This window comes from Eschrichtius robustus, chromosome 6, assembly GCF_028021215.1.
Source record: "Eschrichtius robustus isolate mEscRob2 chromosome 6, mEscRob2.pri, whole genome shotgun sequence".
Taxonomy (NCBI): domain Eukaryota; kingdom Metazoa; phylum Chordata; class Mammalia; order Artiodactyla; family Eschrichtiidae; genus Eschrichtius; species Eschrichtius robustus.
The window spans coordinates 90,937,928-90,947,118 of record NC_090829.1 but is presented as its reverse complement, the minus strand read 5'-3'; positions in this window follow the sequence as shown (position 1 = coordinate 90,947,118).

Sequence of the window (9,191 nt, the reverse complement as noted above, 5' to 3'; positions counted from 1 at the left end):
CATATTTGGCCACCTATAATAAACAACCATGTTGATTGCATTTTCTGATACCAGGTTCTGTCTGATTCCTATCGTAATCATTGGATTAAATCTAACTGGTAAATCATCTTCATGTACCCAGGAATAGAACATGGGATGGAGAAACATCTGGAGAGTTTTTGACTCACTCTACTCTTGAGATTCCTGGAATGCTGAGCTGGGTCACTGGTAGATGGGAACCAAATTTATAAAGGGGCCAAAAAGGTTACTGTGAGGAAAGGTAGAGTGCCTCCTACAATTCACTTTGAAGTTCAACCTCTTTAGAATGTTATATCTAGAATCATCCTTTTAGGACTGAGATGATTCTTTTGACTCAAAGTTTGAGGATTGAGATGGTTGTGATTGAGTTCTACTAACACAAAAAGACACCAAGATCCCAAATGAGATCCCATTAGGAAGGAGGAAGGAGTCTGGACCAGGTGACCTGGGCTCCAAACCAGAGATTAGAGGCTCACAATAGAAACTGGTTCTGGAAACGCCTGTGGCTGAGCCTGGAATCCTCTTTGGTATTTATTGGTTGTGATATGATAACAAACAACTTGGGAGATTCTTGAGTGGGGGTGCTGAGGTTTAAGATATGCTTCGAAACAAAGTCATGTTTCTGACTTGTTTATTCTTAGTAGTGAGACAAGCTTAATGTCACAAACCAGTTAAAGTATAACGATCTCACTGTAGACACATAGTAGGTCCATAGCCTAAATAATTAGACACCAGCAGGTGCCTCTTCCCTGCCAAGATGTATGACAACATACCTTTTGTCATATTTTTAAGGACAATCACTGAGTTTGGGTTGAAAAGTGTCAAACCTGTCATTCCCCAGATGCAGAAATGGGTGGTCCAGTCTCCCTGGTTCTCATACAGCATGTTCTTCTCATCTAGCACTACAGAGACATCCAGCCAACATTAACTTTTTAAACCTCCCTGATACATCTCTGTTCATAAATTCTAGCTTTTTTTCCTGCCTCTCTCTGCCTTCTCTCTCGCGCAAATAACTTTTTCTTTCTCTTTCCCTCCCTCCCTCCACTTTCATTTTCTTTCCTTCCTTTTATCCTTCGTTTCTTCCTTCCTTCTTTCTTTTTTTTCTTTCCTTCTTCCTTCTTCTCTGCCTGACAAGACCTGGTATCTTTGACTAGTGAGCCATAGTTCTTGTTATCACTTTTAAACTGTCATATTTATAGCTAACTACTTGTCTATAGGAAAAAGACAGGGCTTTCCATTAAGGACAGGGCTTTCCATGAAGATTTCTCCTCCATTTTCTCTCCTTGATATTTCTAGAGGGAGGGAAAGCAGTAGACTGAGTTGGTGAGGGAATGCAAATGGCTAATGAAAGTGAAGAAAATGTTTAACATTACTAATTCACAATGATATCCAAATGGAAATTGCTGTGAACGTCAATTTTTACCTCTCAGATTCTCCAGGGTTAAGAAAAAGGGGAAAACAGGAATTCCTCGTAGTATTCTTCTGCTGAGAACATAAAATTATTTATACATTTTTATGGGAGGTCATTTGGCAAAATATTTCAAAGTATGTACTTTTTTTGACCAAGAAATTCCACTTTATGGGCTTAATCTTAAAAAATAATCAGAGATACGTACAAAGATTTTTATTTTTAAAGTTCATTACATTATTATTTATACTAGTAAAAATGCCCAAAATATTTAAATATATTAGGGCATGTTGAATACATGAGATACTAGGTACATTATGAGAAAATGTTTAGGACCTATTGTCAGGTTATAAAAATCAGGGCACAAAACAGTATGCATTTTCTGACCTGATATGAATATGTATAGAAAAATTCTGGGAGTGCACATACTGATCATACTAAAAGTCATTCTCTTGGGATGGTGGGATTAAGGGTGATTTTTAAATTTTCTTACTTATAATTATTGATGCATTCTATTTTTTCTGTAGTTATAACTTTTTAGTTTCTTACTATTTTAAAAGGTGCTTGTGGCAGATGGAGGTGAAGAGGGCTGCAACCAGCCCTCCGATTCCTGTGCATATGTCTCTTAGACTTTGCTGTGCCTCCCATCAGGAAGTGGAGTCTGTTTCCCCACCTCCTAAATCTGATCTGACCCTGTGACCTGCTTTGACCAGTGGATGTAGCAGAAATGATGCTGTACAACTTTTGAGGTTAGGCCATGAGAAGCCTTGAGGCTTCCATTTTTTTCCCCTCGAAGAGCTGCCCTGAAACCACCATGGAAGGAAGCCAGTCTAGCCTACTGGAAGGTAAAAGGCCTCACAGAAGAGAATCAATGTCCCCCAGCCGACAACCAGGACCAGCTGCCAGACACCAGTGAAGGTATCAGGGACCCTCCAGGCCAGTCAGCTCTCCAGCTGAATGTGGCAAAATGAGTGAGCCCAGGTGAGTCCAGCAGAGGACGCTTCCCATCAACCCCCAGAATATGAGAAATAATAAATATTGTTGTTTCAAGCACCAGTTGGAGTGTTAACTCAGAAAGAGATAATTGAAACAGCAACATAAACATTAATTTAAAAAAGGAAGTTGGGGACCTTCAAGATGGCAGAGGAGTAAGATGTAGAGATCACCTTCCTCCCCACAAATACATCAGAAATACATCTACATGTGGAACAACTCCTACAGAACACCTACTCAACACTGGCAGAGGACCTCAGACTTCCCAAAAGGCAAGAAAATCCCCATGTACCTGGGTAGGGCAAAAGACAAAAGAAAAAACAGAGAGAAAAGAATAGGGACAGGACCTGCACCTCTGGGAGGGAACTGTGAAGGAGGAAAAGTTTCCACACACTAGGAAGCCCCTTCACTGGTGGAGAGGGGGGGTGGTTGGGGGGAAGCTTCGGAGCCACGGAGGAGAGCGCAGCAACAGAGGCGCAGAGGGCAAAGTGGAGAGATTCCCACACAGAGGATAGGTGCCGACCAGCACGCGCCAGCCTGAGAGGCTTGTCTGCTCACCCGCCGGGGCGGGCGGGGCTGGGAGCTGAGGCTCGGGCTTCGTTGGGATCCCAGGGAGAGGACTGGGGTTGGCTCCGTGAACACAGCCTGAAGGGAGCTAGTGCACTGCAGCTAGCTGGGAGAGAGTCCAGGAAAACGTCTGGAACTGCCTAAGAGGCAAGAGACAATTGTTTTGGGGTGCATGAGGAGAGGAGATTCAGAGCACCACCTAAACGAGCTCCAGAGATGGATGCAAGCCACGGCTATCAGCGCGGACCCCAGAGACGGGCATGAGACGCTAACGCTGTTGCTGCAGCCACCAAGAAGCCTGTGTGCAAGCACAGGTCACTATCCACACCCCTCACCCCCGGGAGCCTGTGCAGCCCACCACTGCCAGGGTCCTGTGATCCAGGGACAACTTCCCCAGGAGAACATATGGCGTGCCTCAGGCTGTTGCAACATCATGGCAGCCTCTGCCGCCCATGGGCTCACCCTGCATTCCAATTATAACTACAAAACCCCTCCCTCCTCCCAGCATGAGTGAGCAAGAGCTCCATAATCTGCCTCTGCTTTAACCCCCTCCTGTCTGGGCAGGGAACAGATGCCTGAGGGCGACCTACATGCAAAGGTGAGGCCAAAACCAAAGCTGAACCCCAGGAGCTGTGCAAACAAAGAAGAGAAAGGGAAATTTCACCGTGCAGCCTCAGGAGCAGTGGATTAAATCACCACAGTCAACTTGATGTACCCCGCATCTGTGGAATACCTGAATAGACAACGAATCATCACAAAATTGAGGCGGTAGACTTTGGGAACCACTGTAGACTTGGGGTTCACTGTCTGCAACTGATTTGTTTCTGATTTTTATGTTTATCTTAGTATAGTTTTTAGTACTTGTTATCATTGGTGGATTTGTTTATTGATGTGGTGGTTCTCTTCTTTTTCTAAAATTATTACTTTTTAATTTTTTTATTATAATATTTCTTTTTATTTTAATAATTTTTTTAATTATTATTTTTTTCTTTCTTTTTTCGCCCTTTTCTTCTGAGCCGTGTGGCTGACAGGGTCTTGGTGCTTCATCCTGGTGTCAGGTCTGAGCCTCTGAGATAGGAAAGCTGAGTTCAGGACATTGGACCACCAGAGACCTCCCAGCCCCATGTAATATCAGTCAGCAAGAGCTCTCCCAGATCTCCATCTCAACATTAACACCCAGCTCCACGCAAGGGCCAGCAAGCTCCAGTGCTGGATGCCCCATGTCAAACAACTAGCAGGACAGGAACACAACCCCTCCCATTAGCAGAGAGGCTGCCTATAATCATAATAAGGTCACAGACACCCCAAAACAAACCAGCGGATGTGGTCCTGCCCACCAGAAAGACAACATCCAGCCCCACCCACCAGAGCACAGGAACCAGTCCCCTCCACCAGGAAGCCTACACAAGCCACAGAATCAACCTCACCCACTGGGGGCAGACACCACAAACAATGAACCTGCAGCCTGCAAAAAGGAGACCCCAAAACAATGAACCTGCAGCCTGCAAAAAGGAGACCCCAAACACAGTAAGTTAAACAAACTGAGAAGACAGAGAAATACAGCAGATGAAGGAGCAAGGTAAAAACCCACCAGACCAAACAAATGAAGAGGAAGTAGGCAGCCTACCTGCGAAAGAATTCAGAGTAATGATAGTAAAGATGATCCAAAATCTTGGAAGTAGAATGGAGAAAATACAAGAAACATTTAACAAGGACCTAGAAGAACTAAAGAGCAAACAAACAATGACGAACAACACAATAAATGAAATTAAAAATTCTCTAGAAGGAATCAATAGCAGAATAACTGAGGCAGAAGAACGGATAAGTGCCCTGGAAGATAAAATAGTGGAAATAACAACCACAGACAGAATAAAGAAAAAAGAATGAAAAGAATTGAGGACAGTCTCGGAGACCTCAGGGACAACATTAAACACACCAACATTCGAATTATAGGGGTCCCAGAAGAAGAGAAAAAGAAAGGGTCTGAGAAAATATTTGAAGAGATTATAGTTGAAAACTTCCCTAAGATGGGAAAGGAAATAGTCAATCAAGTCCAGGAAGCACAGAGAGTCCCATACAGGATAAATGTAAGGAGAAACACGCCAAGACACATATTAATCAAACTATCAAAAATTAAATACGAATAAAAAATATTAAAAGTGGCAAGGGGGAAGCAACAAATAACATACAAGGGAATCCCCATAAGGTTAACCGCTGATCTTTCAGCAGAAACTTTGTAAGCCAGAAGGGAGTGGCATGACATATTTAAGTGATGAAAGGGAAAAACCTACAACCAAGATTACTCTAGCCAGCAAGGAACTCATTCAGATTTGATGGAGAAATTAAAACCTTTACAGACAAACAAAGGTTAAGAGAATTCAGCACCACCAAACCAGGTTTGCAACAAATGGTAAAAGAACTTCTCTAGGCAGGAAACACAAGAAAAGGAAAAGACCTACAAAAACAAACCCAAAACAATTAAGAAAATGGTAATAGGACCATACATATCAATAATTTCCTTAAATGTAAATGGATTAAATGCTCCAACCAAAACACATAGACTGGCTGAATGGATACAAAACAAGACCCGTATATAGGCTGTGTATAAGAGACCCACTTCAGACCTAGGGACACATACAGACTGAAAGTGAGGGGATGGAAAAAGGTATTCCACGCAAATGGAAATCAAAAGAAAGCTGGAGTAGCAATTTTCATATCAGACAAAATAGACTTTAAAATAAAAACTATTACAAGAGACAAAGAAGGACACTACATAAGGATCAAGTGTTCAATCCAAGAAGAAGACATAACAATTGTAATTATTTATGCACACAAAACAGGAGCACCTCAATACATAAGGCAAATGCTAACAGCCATAAAAAGCGAAATCGACAGCAACACAATCATAGTAGGGGATGTTAACACCCCACTTTCACCAATGGACAGATCATCCAAAATGAAAATAAATAAGGAAACACAAGCTTTAAATGATACATTAAACAAGATGGACTTAATTGATATTCATAGGACATTCCATCCAAAAACAACAGAATACACTATCTTCTCAAGTGCTCAAGGAACATTCTCCAGGATAGATCATATCTTGGGTCACAAATCAAGCGTCAGAAAAATATAAGAAAATTGAAATTGTATCAAGTATCTTTTCCGACCACAACGCTATGAGACTAGATATCAATTACAGGAAAAAAATCTGCAAAAATACAAACACATAGAGGCTAAACAGTATGCTACTAAATAACCAATAGATCACTGAAGAAATCAAAGAGGAAATCAAAAAATACCTAGAAGCAAACGACAATGAAAACACGATGACCCAAAACCTATGGGATGCAGCAAAAGCAGTTCTAAGAGGGAAGTTTATAGCAATACTATCCTACCTCAAGAAAGAAGAAAAATCTCAAACAACCTAACCTTACATCTAAAGCAATTAGAGAAAGAAGAACAAAAATATCCCAAAGTTACCAGAAGGAAAGAAATCATAAAGATCAGATCAGAAATAAACGAAAAAGAAATGAAGGAAATAATAGCAAAGATCAATAAAACTAAAAGCTGGCTCTTTGAGAAGATAAAGAAAGTTGATAAACCATTAGTCAGACTCATCAAGAGAAAAAAGGGAGAAGACTCAAATCAACAGATTTATAAATGAAAAAGGAGAAGTAACAACTGACACTGCAGAAATACAAAGGATCATGAGAGATTACTACAAGCAACTATATGCCAATAAAAGGACAACCTGGAAGAAATGCACTAATTCTTACAAAAGCACAAATTTCTTATACTGAACCAGGAAGAAATAGAAAACATAAACAGCCCAATCACAAGCACTGAAATTGAGATTGTGGTTAAAAATCTTCCAGCAAACAAAAGCCCAGGACCAGATGGCTTCACAGACGAATTCTACCAAGCCTTTAGAGAAGAGCTAACACCCATCCTTCTCAAACTCTTCCAAAATATAGCAGAGGGAGGAACACTCTCAAACGCATTCTATGAGACCACCATCACCCTGATACCAAAGCCAGACAAAGATGTCACAAAAAAAGAAAATTATACATCAATATCACTGATGAACATAGATGCAATAATCCTCAACAAAATACTAGCAAACAGAATGCAAAATCACATTAAAAGGATCGTACAACACGATCAAGTGGGGTTTATCCCAGGAATGCAAGGATTCTTCAATATATGCAAACCACTCAATGTGATAAACCATATTAATGAACTGAAGGATAAAAACCATATGATAATCTCAATAGATGCAGAAAAAGCTTTTGAGAAAATTCAACACCCACTTATGAAAAAACAACTCTCCAGAAAGTAGGCATAGAGGGAACCTACCTCAAAATAATAAAGGCCATATATGACAAACCCACAGCCAACATCATTCTCAATGGTGAAAAATGAAACCATTTCCTCTAAGATCAGGAACAAGACAAGGTTGCCCACTCTCACCACTATTATTCAACATAGTTTTGGAAGTTTTAGCCACAGCAATCAGAGACGAAAAAGAAACAGAAGGAATCCAAATCAGAAAAGAAGAAGTAAAGCTGTCACTATTTGCAGATGACATGATACTATACATAGAGAATCCTAAAGATGCTACCAGAAACCAGAGTTAATCAATGAATTTGGTAAAATAGAAGGATATAAAGCTAATACACAGACATCTTTTGCATTCCTATACACTAATGATGAAAAATCTGAAAGAGAAATTAAGGAAACACTCCCATTTAACACTGCAACAAAAAGAATTAAAATTTCTAGGAATAAACCTACCTTAGGAGACAAAAGACCTGTATGTAGAAAACTATAAGACACTGATGAGAGAAATTAAAGATGATACAAAGAGATGGAGAGTTATACCATGTTCTTGTATTGGAAGAATCAACATTGTGAAAATGACTATACTACCCAAAGCAATCTACAGATTCAATGCAATCCCTATCAAACTACCAATGGCATTTTCCACAGAACTAGAACAAAAAATTTCACAATTTGTGTGGAAACACAAAAGACCCCAAATAGCCAAAGTAATCTTGATAAAGAAAAACAGAGCTGGAGGAATCAGGCTCCCTAACTGCAGACTATACTACAAAGTTACAGTAATCAAGACAGTATGGCACTGGCATAAAAACAGAAATGTAGATCAGTGGAACAGGATAGAAAGCCCAGATATAAACCCATGTACGTATGGTCACCTTATCTTTATAAAGGAGGCAAGACTATACAATGGAGAAAAGACAGCCTTCTCAGTAAGTGGTGCTGGGAAAACTGGACAGCCACATGTAAAAGAATGAAATTAGAACACTCCTTAACATCATACACAAAAATAAACTCAAAATGGATTAAAGACATAAATGTAAGGCCAGACACTATAAAACTCTTAGAGGAAAACATAGGCAGAACACTCTATGACATACATCACAGCAAGATCCTTTTTGACCCACCTCCTAGAGAAATGGAAATAAAAACAAAAATAAACAAATGGGACCTAATGAAACTTCAAAGCTTTTGCACAGCAAAGGAAATCATAAACAAGACGAAAAGACAACCCTCAGAATGGGAGAAAATATTTGCAAATGAAGCAACTGACAAAGGATTAATCTCCAAAATATACAAGCAGCTCATGCAGCTCAATATCAAAAAAACAAACAGCCCAATCCAAAAATGGTCAGAAGACCTAAATGGACATTTCTCCAAAGAAGATATCCAGGTTGCCCACAAACACATGAAGGGATGCTCAACATCACTAATCATTAGAGAAATGCAAATCAAAACTACAATGAGGTATCACCTCACACCAGTCAGAACGGCTATCATCAAAAAATCTACAAACAATAAATGCTGGAGAGGGTGTGGAGAAAGGGGAATCCTCTTGCACTGTTGGTGGGAATGTAAATTGATACAGCCACTATGGAGAACAGTATGGAAGTTCCTTAAAAAACTAAAAATAGCACTATCATATGACCCAGCAATCCCACTACTGGTCATATACCCTGATAAAACCATAATTCAAAAAGAGACATGTAGCACAATGTTCATTGCAGCTCTATTTACAATAACCAGGACATGGAAGCAACCTAAGTGTCCATCAACAGATGAATGGATAAAGAAGATATGGCACATATATACAATGCAATATTACTCAGCCATAAAAAGAAACGAAATTGAGTTATTTGTAGTG